Genomic DNA, 13163 nt, shown 5'->3' with positions numbered 1-13163 from the left:
TAAGTCACTTCACTTCTCTAGGCCTCAGTTTCTTCATCTGCAAAATGGGGATTCGATACCTGTTCTCCCGCCCACTGAAATGGGAGCTCCAGGTGGGACCTGATTAGCTCGTATCTAATGTAGTGCTTGGCACGTAGTAAGTGCTTAACCAATGCCATCATCATCATTATTATTATTGTTACTATTATCATTATCATTATTATTAAAAAGTCATGGCACAGGAGTAGTAACAGTAGCATTGGCTGAGAGGTGCACTGTAATAGGTGCTTGGTGAGGACAGGATATCCCAGTCACAGATTCTCAACATATGAGAAACAGCGTGCCCCATTCATTCATTCAATCAATTGTATTTATTGAGCGCTTACTGTGTGCGGAGCACAGTACTAAATGCTTGGGAAATACAAATCGGCAACATATAGAGACAGTCCCTACCCAACAACAGGCTCACAGGAAAGGAAAGGCAGGCCACTCCTTCCTCTGTGGTTAGAGCACAGGCCTGAGAGTCAATAAAGGACCTGGTTTCTAATCCCAGCTCTACTACCTGTCTGCTGTGTGACCTTGAGCAAATCACTTCACTTCTCTGTGCCTCCGTTTCCTCATCTTTAAAATGGGGATTAAGACTGTTAGCCCCATGCGGGAAATGGACTGTGTCCTACCTGATTAGCTTGTATCTACCTCAGAGCTTAGAACAGTGCCTGGCACATAGTAAGTGCTTAACAAATACCCCCCAAAAAAAACCCAGAACAAAAAAAGACATTGCTCCAGGGGAGGGGGTAGCTTCCTTTGGAGACTCGGGAGGACAGCAACAAAACCTTCTAAGTTTTTTCAACCGTACGGCACTGTGCATTCTACATCAGGTAACCTGGCTAACAGTCTATCAGTGAATCATATTTATTGAGCACTTACTATTTGCAGTGCACTACACTAAGGACATGGGAGAGTAAAAAAAAAAGCAGAATGCTTGTAATAATAACAATAATAATAATAATAATAATGTTGGTATTTGTTAAGCACTTACTATGTGCCAAGCACTGTTCTAAGCACTGGGGTGGATACAAGGTGATCAGGTTGTCCCACGTGGGGTTCACAAACTTCATCCCCATTTTCCAGATGAGGGAACTGAGGCCCAGAGAAGTTAAGTGACCTGCCTAAGGTCACACAGCTGACAAGTGGAGGAGCCAGGATTAGATTCCATGACCTCTGTCTCCTCAGCCCCTGCTCTTTCCACTGACCCACACTGCTTCTAATAATTGTGGCATTTGTTAAGAACGTACTATCTGTCAGACACTGTATTCAGCACTGGGGTAGATACAAGGTAACGGGTTGGACACAGTCCCTGTCATTCATTCATTCATTCAATTGTATTGAGCGCTTACTGTGAGCAGAGCACTGTATTAAGCGTTTGGAAAGTACAATTTGGCAACAGATAGAGACAATCCCAACCCACCAACAGGCTCACTGTCCCACATGGGGCTCACAGTCTTCATCCCTATTTTACAGGGGAGGTAACTCAGGTACAGAGTAGTGAAGTTTATAAATCCTGCCCTCAAAGCGCTTACAATCTAGTGGGGGAGACAGACTTTAAAGAAAATTATAGGTAGTTTTCCACCCTCTTCTAACTCGTGATTGAAAATAATGCTGTGTCTGTCTCCCTGAATAGCTTGTAAATTTCTTGAGGGCCCTCAAGGAGTGACTGTTTCTTCACACTCAATTATACTCTTCCATGTACTTAGTACAGTGTTCTGCATACAGTAAGTGTGAATAAGAATAATAATAATAAATTGCGATATTTTTCTCTATACCAAGCATAGTAACCAAGTTTCTTACTATGCCAATTACTGGATTAAGGACTGGGATAGATATAGTGCAATTAAATTCAAGGTGATCAATGCAATCAGGTGCCCAATAAATACTACAACTAATAAGAGTAATGGCATTTGTTAAGTGCTTGTGCAAAGCACTGTTCTAATCGCTGGGAGGATACAAAATAAAAATAAATGATGGCATTTGTTAAACACTTACTATGTGCAAAGCACTGTTCTAAGCGCTGGGGGGATACAAGGTGATCAGGTTGTCCCGAGTGGGGCTCACAGTCCTCATCCCCATTTTACAGATGAGGTAACTGAGGCTCCGAGAAGTGAAGTGACTTGCCCAAGGTCACACAGCAAACATGTGGTGGAGCCAGGATTCGAACCCATGACCTCTGACTCCAAAGCCCGTGCTCTTTCCACTGAGCCACACTGCTCCTCCAGTTGTCCCACGTGGGGCTCACAGTCTTCATCCCCATTTTACAGATGAGGTAACCGAGGCACAGAGAAATTAAGTGACTTGCCCAAGGTCACACAGCAGACATGTGGCAGAGCTGGGATTAGAACCCATGACCTCTGATTCCCAAGCCCATGCTCTTCCCACTGAGCCATGCTGCTTCTGCTACTATTGATTGATCTGGTGGCCCTGGGTAGTTTTGCTACCCTTTGGGAAATGTGAGTCAATTTCTATAATGCCTATGTTTGCAAACACAGGAAACGATTATAATAGTGGCATTTGTTCAACATTGTACAAGGCACTGGGGTGGATACAATATAAACAGATTGGACAATATCCCTGCCCCACATAGGTCTCAGTGTCTAACGGGGAGGGAGAACAAGCATCCTCTCCCCATTACTACAGAAAAAGAAACTTAGGATAGGATAAATTAAGTGATCTTTCCAAGGCCACACAGCCAGCAAGTGGCAGAACCGGGATTAGATTGTGAACCAGACAGAGACAAGTCCCGTGCCTAGGTCACTCCAATCCTCTGCTCCCCATGCCAGAAGAGATTCCCTGCAGAATCCTGAACTTTTTTTCATTTCATATCCTGAAAAATCCAAGGGTCAACAGAATTTCAGGACCTTATTCCCTTTCAATGGCAGTGAATCTTACCGGAATCCCCCTGTAGACTATCTACTTCAAGTCCAGGAATGGAAATAGAACCTCTCTGGAGATAGCCCTACACATTATCTCATCAGCAGATAGAAGCAGCATGGCTCAGTGGAAAGAGCACGGGCTTTGGAGTCAGAGGTCATGGGTTCAAATCCCAGCTCTGCCAATTGTCAGCTGTGTGACTTTGGGCAAGTCATTTCACTTCTCTGGGCCTCAGTTACCTCATCTGAAAATGGGGATTAAGACTGTGAGCCCCCGTGGGACAACCTGATCACCTTGAAACCTCCCCAGAGCTTAGAACAGTGCTTTGCACATAGTAAGTGCTTAATAAATGCTATTATTATTATTATTATTATTATTATTATTATCATTATCAGAGTTGAAGGTGGCACCTGAATCTGGCTGGAACAGAGCTATGCAGTTCAAGCTTCTCCTCTTCTCATTAAGCTCTTCCCCAAGACTGCCTCAACAAATCACAAAGGGATTGGATAGCATCCTTTCGCCATTCCACAGACAGTGAAAGAACTAAGGGAATACATACATTTCTCCCTCTTGGGGATAATGGACAACTTGGGAGAGACAGAGAAATTTAGAGAAGATGCAAATGAGAGCAAGGAGAATGAGAAAGGAGTTTGAAAATGTGGCCCCAATTGAAATGGAGGAATTGGAATTATTTAATGAGCTAGGATATGATCTTTCTATTTCTGCCCACAGTAGAAGACCAGAAGGAAACACCATTCTGTAGACTCATGCAAAACATCAGTGAAAACCTGCAGACCCCATTTCCAATAAATATCATTCATTAGCTGCATATCTGTGGAAAATAATTTCATGGTCAATAATATCACCAACCAAAGCAGCGTTAAGCTGTTTTGAAGAATGAGATCAAAGGCAGCTGCCTGCTTCTGTTGGAAAGCTGGGGGCTTTATTCCCAGAAGAAGCAGAACAAGATAATCAATATTAATAATGGTGGTATCTGCTAGGTGCTCAGTATGTGCCAAATCCTGTAATAAGTCCTCGGGCAGATACGAGATAATCAGGTTAGACATAGTCCCTGTTCCACAGGGAGCTTAGAGTCTAACGGGGAGTGAGATAAAGTATATTTAATCCCCATTTTATAAATGAGGAAAAAGGCACAGAAAAATTAAGCTACTTGCCTAAGGTCACACAGCAGGTAAGTATCAGAGCTGGTATTAAACTCTAGGCCCACTGACTCCCAGGTACTTTCTACTAAATATCACTACTTCTGATCTATGGTATTTATGTACCATATGCACTGCACTGTATAAACACTTGGGAAAGTACACTAGACTAGACAGACATGATCCCCGCCCTCAGGGAGCTTACAATCTATGGGCCATAGTCTTAAGATAAGCAGGGTTTCCCTACCCTTGGCCATCACTTCAAGGATCTATTCCATTCATGGAGTTTGGGCTGAACTTTTAACAACCAAGTGAGATGCTGCAATACATTTCCCTGAAGAGAAACTGAGTAGAAAATATTTGATTTTCACCGAGAAGGGATTCAGGTGAATGTCAAAGATGACATAGACAAGGTATTTCCAATTCTTCTCTTCCAGCAATGGATATCAGAGGCAGGAGACCAGATTAAAGAAAAACAACAACAAAAAAAACACCCAAACAAAACATTGAAGGTACCGTAAAAGATTGCCACAAACTGGAAAAGTTACGTGGTGGGGCTCGGGGGAGAAGGAAGAAAAAAGATCCAGATTTTCCCAGAGTTCTATGCTGGTGTCCGAGCACACTAATAATAGCATGGAGCAGTCTGGCAAGGGAATAATAATAATAATAATAATAATAATAATAATAATAATAATAATAATAATAATAATAATAATAGCATTTATTAAGCGCTATGTGCAAAGCACTGTTCTAAGCGCTGGGAAGGTTACAAGGTGATCAGGTTGTCCCACGGGGGGCTCACAGTCTTCATCCCCATTTGACAGGTGAGGCCCAGAGAAGTGAAGTGACTTGCCCAAAGTCACACAGCTGACAATTGGTGGAGCTGGGATTTGAACCCATGACCTCTGACTCCAAAGCCCGGGCTCTTTCCACTGAGCCACGCTGCTCAATATCATTATCGGTATCATTATTTAGTACAGTTCCTGGCCTAGTGGAAAGAAGACAGGCTTGGGAGTCAGAGGACATGGCTTCTAATCCCGGCTCCACTACTTGTCTGCTGTGTGACCTCAGGCAAGTCGTTTAACTTCTCTGTGTCTCAGTTTCCCTCTTCTGTAAAACGGGGATTAAGAATGTGAGCCCCACGTGGGTCAATGACTGTATCCAACCTGATAATCCTTTATCTACCCCAGTGCTTAGAACAGTGCTTGGCACACAGGAAATGCTTTAAAAATGCCATAATTAGTATTATTATTATTAGATTGTCATGCCTTTACATGGTTCCATAGTGCTCGAGAGTTCCTCAGGCTGTGCATCTCTGAAACAAGAAGTACCAGGGAAATATAAGAGAGGGATACAGGTAATATAGTCTCCCAAGTGCTTAGTATAATACAAATTGACTGATTGAATGAAATGGAGTGAGTCAAAGCACATGGACTGCCCTGCCGTAGGTAGTAATGATAATAATAATAATAATTGTGGTATTTCTTAAGTGTACACTATGTGTCAAAAATCTCCAGTGGCTACCTGTCAATCTACGAATCAAGTAAAAACTCCTCACTCTCGGCTTCAAGGCTGTCCATCACCTCGCCCCCTCCTATCTCACCTCCCTTCTCTCCTTCTCCAGCCCAGCCCGCACCCTCCGCTCCTCTGCCGCTAACTTCCTCACTGAGCCTCGTTCTCGCCTGTCCCGCTGTTGACCCCGGGCCCACGTCCTCCGCCTGGCCTGGAATGCCCTCCCTCTGCCAATCCTCCAAACTAGCTCTCTTCCTCCCTTCAAAGCCCTACTGAGAGCTCACCTCCTCCAGGAGGCCTTCCCACACTGAGCCCCCTTTTTCCTCTCCTCCTCCCCATCCCTCCCGCCCTACCTCCTTCCCCTCCCACAGCACCTGCATATATATTTGTACAGATTTATTACTCTATTTTACTTGTACATATTTACTATTTATTTTGTTAATGATGTGAATATAGCTTTAATTCTATTTGTTCTGATGATTTTGACACGTGTCTGCATGTTTTGTTTTGTTGCTTGTCTCCCCCTTCTAGACTGTGAGCCTGTTGTTGGGTAGGGACCGTCTCTATATGTTGCCGACTTGTACTTCCCAAGTGCTTAGTACAGCTGTTTAAAGCGCTGGAGTAGATACAAGGTAATCAGGTTGGACGCAGTCTTTGTCCCTCATGGACTCACAATCCTGATCCCCATTTTCCAAATGAGCTAACTGAGGCACAGAGAAGTGAAATGACTTGCCCAAGGTCACACAGCAGATATGTGGCAGAGCTGGGATTACAATCCACGACCTCTGACTTCCTAGGCCCATAGACTTTCCACTAGGCCCTGCCGCCTCACCCCTACAGAATTTGCTATGATATGGACAAAGCTTCTTTAGTGGCTGAGGAGCAGGCAGGGATCATGTCTACAACTCCATTTTACTGTACTTCACCCAGCACTTAGGGAAGTGTTCTGCATTCAGTAAATGCTCAGTAAATATCACTGACTGACTGATGGTCACTGAGTCAGTCTTTGTTCCAACCAGGCTCAGGCTTGGTTAAAGCAAAATAAAAAGGAACAGGTGTCGAGGTCATTTGGGGTGACTGTAACCAAGAGATTAGGTTGCTAGTACTGCTCTGGGCTCCGAGGGGAGAATTGATCCAAAGGAGTGACAGCTATGTGCCTTACTGTCTGCAGAACACTGTGCTAAGTGCTTGAAGCAGTAAAATTAAACAAATTTGCTAGAAACATGCCCTGCCCACAAGGAGTTTAGAGTCTAGAAGGGGAGACAGACTGTAATTAGGTTCTCTGAGGCTGAGGACCGGGTGAATATCAAGTGCTTAAAGGGTCCAGGGCATGGGTGATGCAGATGGGGAAATGAGGAGGGAGGAGATATAATTTTAGTAAGGTTTGAAGGTATAAGAAAGGGGAGGGATTTCCAGGCCAGATGGAGGACTTGGGCAAGGGTTTGGAAGTGAGGTAGATAAAACAGAAGTACAGTGAATAGACTGGCAGTGGAGGAGAAAAACATGTGGGCTCTCTTGTAGTATGAAGTCATGACGAAAAATAGGAGGGGGCGAGCTGACTGAGTGCTTTAGAGTGCCTGGTAAAGAGTTTCTGTTTGATGGGGAAGTGGATGGGCAACCACTGGAGGTTCTTGAGGGGTGGGGAGATGTAGGCTGACTTTTTTTAGGAAAATGATCAGGCCAGGCGATTGAAGTATTGACTGGAGTGGGGAGAGACAGGAATCCATAAGCTCACTGTGGGCAGTGAACAAACTCTGTTATATGATACTCTCCCCAGCACTTAGTACAGTGCTCTGCCCACAGTAAGTGCTCGATGAATACGACTGATTGATCGATTGACCGAGGCAGGGAGGTCAGTGAGGAGGCAATTGCAGTAGTCAAGGCTAAACAGGATAAGTGCTTGGATGAGCATAGTAGTTGTTAGGATGGTGAGGAAAGGGCGGATTTTAGGGATGTTGTGAAGGTAGAACCGATGGGATTTGGTGACAGATTGAATATGTGGAATGAATGAGAGCGATGAGTCACGGAGTACTAAACACTTGGGAGAATGCAATAGAATTAGCAGACCTGACTCCTGCTTTCCAGGAATTTATAATTCAACAGGGGAGCAAGAAGCTGATATCATTTACAGACAGGAGGAAGAAGAAAAGGGGGATCTTATAAGAGTTCAAATTTAAGCAATAGAGCAGGAAGAGATGCAGAGCGGTACATGTCTCTGGGAACATATTATAAATTATGTATTTATATTCATGTCGATCTTCCCCTCTAAACTATAAATTCATTATGGGCAGGGACCATGTCTAACAACTCTGTTGTACTGTACTCGCCCAAGCGCTTAGAGAAGCAGCATGCCTCAGTGGAAAGAGCATGGGCTTGGGAGTCAAAGGTCATGGGTTCTATTCCCGGCTCCGCCGCTTGTCAGCTGTGTGACTTTGGGCAAGTCACTTAACCTCTCTGTGCCTCAGTTACCTCATCTGTAAAATGGGGATTAAGACTGTGAGCCCCTGTGGGACAACCTGATCACCTTGTAACCTCCCCAATGCTTAGAACAGTGCTTGGCACATAGTAGGCACTTAATAAATACCATCATTATTATTAGTAGTAGTATGGTGTTCTGCAAACAGTAAGTCCTCAAAAAATACTATTGATTGATTAATTTTAGACTGTGAGCCCACTGTTGGGTAGGGACTGTCTCTATATGTTGCCAATTTGTACTTCCCAAGCACTTAGTACAGTGCTCTGCACATAGTAAGTGCTCAATAAATACGATTGATGATAGGTGGCATAGAAGCCTGTTTTGGGGTAGGGGTTGTCTCTCTGCTGCCAAATTGTACTTTCCAAGTGCTTAGTACAGTGCTCTGCACACAGTAAGCACTCAATAAATACGATTGAATGAATGAATAGAAGTGCTGAAGTTGGAGTTAGGGGTGGGGCTCTAACCTCATGAGACTAGAAAATAAACTGACTACCAATAATAATAAAAAATAATAATGGTATTCGTTAAGTGCTTACTGTGTGCCAGACACTGTATTGAGCTCTGGGGTGGATACAAGCAAATCAAGTTGGACACAGTCTCTGTCCCATGTGGGGCCCACAGTCTCGATCCCGAAGCAGCGTGGCTCAGTGGAAAGAGCCCGGGCTTGAGAGTCAGAGGTCATGGGTTCAAATCCCGGCTCCACCACTTGTCAGCTGTATGACTTTGGGTAAGTCACTTAACTTCTCTCTGCCTCAGTTAGCTCATCTGTAGAAGGGGGATTAAGACTGTGAGCCCCACGTGAGACAACCTGATTACCTTGTATCTACCCCAGCACTTAGAACAGTGCTTGGCACATAGTAAGCGCTTAATAAATGCCATCATTATTATTATTATTATAGATGAGTTAACTGAGGCACAGAGAAGTGAAGTGGTTTGCCCAGGGTCACACAGCAGATAAGTGGCAGAGCTGGGATTAGAACCCCTGACCTTCTGACTCCCAGGGAGGTGCTCTATCCACTATGCTGATATTTTTTCCGGAGCCCGTTGTTGGGTAAGGACCGTCTCTATATGTTGCCGAATTGTACTTCCCAAGCACTTAGTACAGTGCTCTGCACACAGTAAGTGCTCAATAAATACGATTGAATGAATGAATTTTTTCCACAGCTGTATGATCGTGCGATTCCAACTTGGTAAATCCATTTGTGGTACTTCTTGAAATGACCTACAAGATACGAAGTAATATTATGCCTAGTTCATCACACTGATATCTCTCCTGCAAAGAAAAGTTGCAGGTACCAACTTTATTTTTTCCATGATTCTGGCTCATGCTAAATTAAAATTCTAGTGAAGAGATTACGGCACTGCGGCTCTGTGCCAATGTTTCATAAGAGAGTGATATGAAAGATCTAACTGCTCTACTCTGACCTAGTTTATGTTAATTCACCTTTTATTGTCTGTTTCAACAAACAGCAGTATGTCATCTGGGTTTGAGAAAGCTACCTTTATTCCTTGGTTTCCCTGACTGGATAATAATAATAATAATATAATTATTAGTATAATTATAATAATATAATAATTATATTATTATTATTATATAATTTTATTATTATTATGGGTTTTTTAAGTGCTTACTATGTGCCAAGCACTGTTCTAAGAGCTGGAGGAGATACAAGGTAATCAGATTGTCCCAGGAGGGGCTCACAGTCTTAATCCCCATTTTACATATGAGGCAACAAAGGCCCAGAGAAGTTAAGTGACTTGTCCAGAGTCACACAGTTTACAAGCGGCAGAGCTGGGATTAGAACCCACGACCTCTGACTCCCAAGCCTGTGCTCTTTCCACTGAGCTACGCTGCTTCTCTTTGTGGATTAACTACAAACTCTGATAAAAATGATAACTGCAGTATTTGTTAAGCCCTTACTATGGGCCATGCCCAGTATTAAGGGCTGGGATGGATACAAGGAAACCAGTTTGGACCCAATCCCTGTCCCACACGGGGCTCACAGCCTTACTCCCTATTTTAGAATTGAGGTAACTGAGGCCCAGGGAAATTAAGTGATTTACAAAAGTTCACACAGCAGACAAGTGCAAGAACCAGGATTAGAACCGGGATGTTTCTCACTTCCAGACCTGTTCTCCACCCACCAGGTCAAGTTGCTTCTCTGGTTGAAGAGCTTAGTCAAGGGCAATACAACCCACAGTAGGCTTTCCTCAAGTGTCAAAGGCTTCAGAGCACAATACCGCAGACAGAATGGTTTGGCCCATCCTGCGTCCTGTTTCAAAAATCCACACCTGATTTGGGGCCTCACCAAACCACAAAGCAAAACAGAGACCCAAACTGACAGCCCGCTCACTCCAAGATCATATACCAGAAATCATCTCTGATTTCTATACAGTCACTGTGGGCAGGGAATGTGTCCGTTGATTGTTACACCGTACTCTCTTAAGCGCTTAGTACAGTGTTCTGCACAGTGTAAGCGCTCAGTAAACACAATTGACTGACTGACTGATAAGGTGGGGTGGAGATGGAGGGATGTTTGAGAGGTAGAAATTCTTTTCTTTCCATCCACCGCCTTCCCACTGGCTCCCCGTTTGCTCAGAGCTTTGCTATTACTATCACTACTATCAAAGAGCCACTCAGTCATTCATTCATTCAATCGTATTTATTGAGCACTTACTGTGTGCAGAGCACTGTACTAAGCGCTTGGGAAGTACAAGTTGGCAACATATAGGGACGGTCCCTACCCAACAGTGGACTCACAGTCTAGAAGAAAGCACTGCTCCAAGCGCTGGAGAGGTTACAAGGTGATCAGGTTGTCCCACGGGGGGCTCACAGACTTAATCCCTATTTTACAGATGAGGTAACTGAGGCCCAGAGAAGTTAAGTGACTTGCCCAAAGTCACACAGCTGGCAATTGGCAGAGCCGGGATTTGAACCCATGACCTCTGACTCCAAAGCCCCTACTCAGGTTCAATGGAAACTTGAAATTGATCCCCTGGCCCCCTGGAGCACTGGAGCTCATCTCTAGACTGCAAGCTCATTATGGGTAGGGAATGTGTTAGTTTACTGTTATACTGTAGTATATATACAATACTGTATATTGTATATATATATATTGTATATTGTACTATTATACTGTTATATTGTACTCTCCTCTAAACTCAGTAAGCGCTCAGTCAATCCGACTGAATGAATTGAAAGAATCCTGGTGAATCAGACCAGCCCCAAATGCAATTAATCCATCAACAGTAATTTTAGATAAGCAGCTTGGCTCAGTGGAAAGAGCCTGGGCTTTGGAGTCAGAGGTCGTGGGTTCGAATCCTCGCTCCACAACTTGTCAGCTGTGTGACTTTGGGCAAGTCACTTCATTTCTCTGTGCCTCAATTACCTCATCTGTAAAATGGGGATTAAGTCTGTGAACCCCATGTGGGACAACTTGATTACCTTGTATCTACCCCAGCGCTTAGAACACTGCTTTGCACATAGTGAGTGCTTGATAATGCCATTATTATTATTATTACCTCATCTGTAAAATGGGGATTAAGACTGTGAGCCCCATATGGGACAACCTGATCACCTTGGATCCTCCCCAGCGTTTAGAACAGTGCTTCGCACATAGTAAGAGCTCAACAAATGCCATCATTATCATTATTACTATTTTGAGGCCCTACTGTGTGCTGAGCACTGTGCTAAACACTTGGGAGAATAGTAATGACAATAATAATAGTACTTGTTATGTGTTTACTATGTGTCAAGCACTGTTGTTCTAAATGCTGGGGTAGATTCAACATAATCAGATTGGACACATACCCTGTCCCACATGGGGCTCACAGTCTAATTCAGAGGGAGGAGGATTTAATCCCCATTTTACAGATGAGGTAACAGAGGCACAGAGAATAATAATAATAATGGTACTTGTTAAGCACTTCCTATGTGCCAAGCACTGTTCTAAGTGCTGGAGTAAATAATAATAATAATAATGGCATTTGTTAAGCGCTTACTATGTGGAAAGCACTGTTCTAAGCGTTGGTGGGGGGACACAAGTTGATCAGGTTTTCCCATGTGGGGCTCACAGTCTTAATCCCCATTTTACAGGTGAGGTAACTGAGGCTCAGAGAAGTTAAATGACTTGCCCAAGGTCACCCAGCAGACATGTGGCAGAGCTGGGTAGATACAAGTTAATCAGGTTGACCCACATGGGGCTCACAGTCTTAATCCCCATTTTACAGATCAGTTTATTAAGGCACTGAGAAGTTAAGTGACTTGCCCAAAGTCACATAGCTGACAAGTAGCAGAGCCGGGATTAGAACTCATGACCTCTGACTCCCAAGCCCATCCTCCAAGCACTGTGCTACGCTGTTCTCCCTCCTAGTTATACTGTGAGCCCTGTGTGAGACAGGGACGATATCCAATCTGATTATCTTCTATCTATTCCAGCACATAGTAGAGTGCTTAGCACATAGTAAGCGTTTCACCAATAATAACATTATTATCTTTATAAGTTACCGTTAAGGGAAGCAACTGAGCATAACTAATAATAATAGTAATGGTTTTTTATATAATGGCATTTATTAAGCGCTTACTATGTGCAAAGCACTGTTCTAAACACTGGCGCTTACCACTACTACTACTAATAATAATGATGACATTTATTAAGCGCTTACTATGTGCAAAGCACTGTTCTAAGCACTGGGGAGGTAACAAGGTGATCAGGTTGTCCCACCGGGGGCTTGCAGTCTTAATCCCCAGTTTTACAGATGAGGTAACTGAGGCACAGAGAAGTTAAGTGACTTGCCCAAAGTCCCACAGCTGACAATTGGTGGAGCCAGGATTTGAACCCATGACCTCTGACTCCAAAGCCCGGGCTATTTCCACTGAGCCACGCTGGCAAGTACTGTTCTAAGCACTGGGAAAGATACAAGGTAATCAGGTTGTTTCATGAAGGGCTCACAGACTTCATCCCCATTTTCCAGATGAGGGAACTGAGGCACAGAGAAGTGAGGTGACTTGCCCAAAGTAACACAGCTGATAGTGGCCGAGCCGGGATTCAAACCCACATCCTCTGAGTCCCAATCCCAGGCTCTTGCCACTAAGCCATGCTGCTTCTCCA

The 13163-nt window shown here is 43.9% G+C and overlaps 1 protein-coding gene across 1 annotated transcript in view; it reads right to left on the bottom strand.

The window, feature by feature from the left end:
- The window catches only part of DRGX (dorsal root ganglia homeobox), a 57479-nt gene that overhangs the window by 720 nt on the left and 43596 nt on the right, over positions 1–13163 (bottom strand). The gene's annotated exons all lie outside the window — the stretch shown is intronic.

This window comes from Tachyglossus aculeatus, chromosome 3 (assembly GCF_015852505.1).
Source record: "Tachyglossus aculeatus isolate mTacAcu1 chromosome 3, mTacAcu1.pri, whole genome shotgun sequence".
Classification (NCBI taxonomy): Eukaryota; Metazoa; Chordata; class Mammalia; order Monotremata; family Tachyglossidae; genus Tachyglossus; species Tachyglossus aculeatus.
Note: the sequence above shows the minus strand (reverse complement) of the source record. Positions and strands in the feature narration are given on the sequence as shown.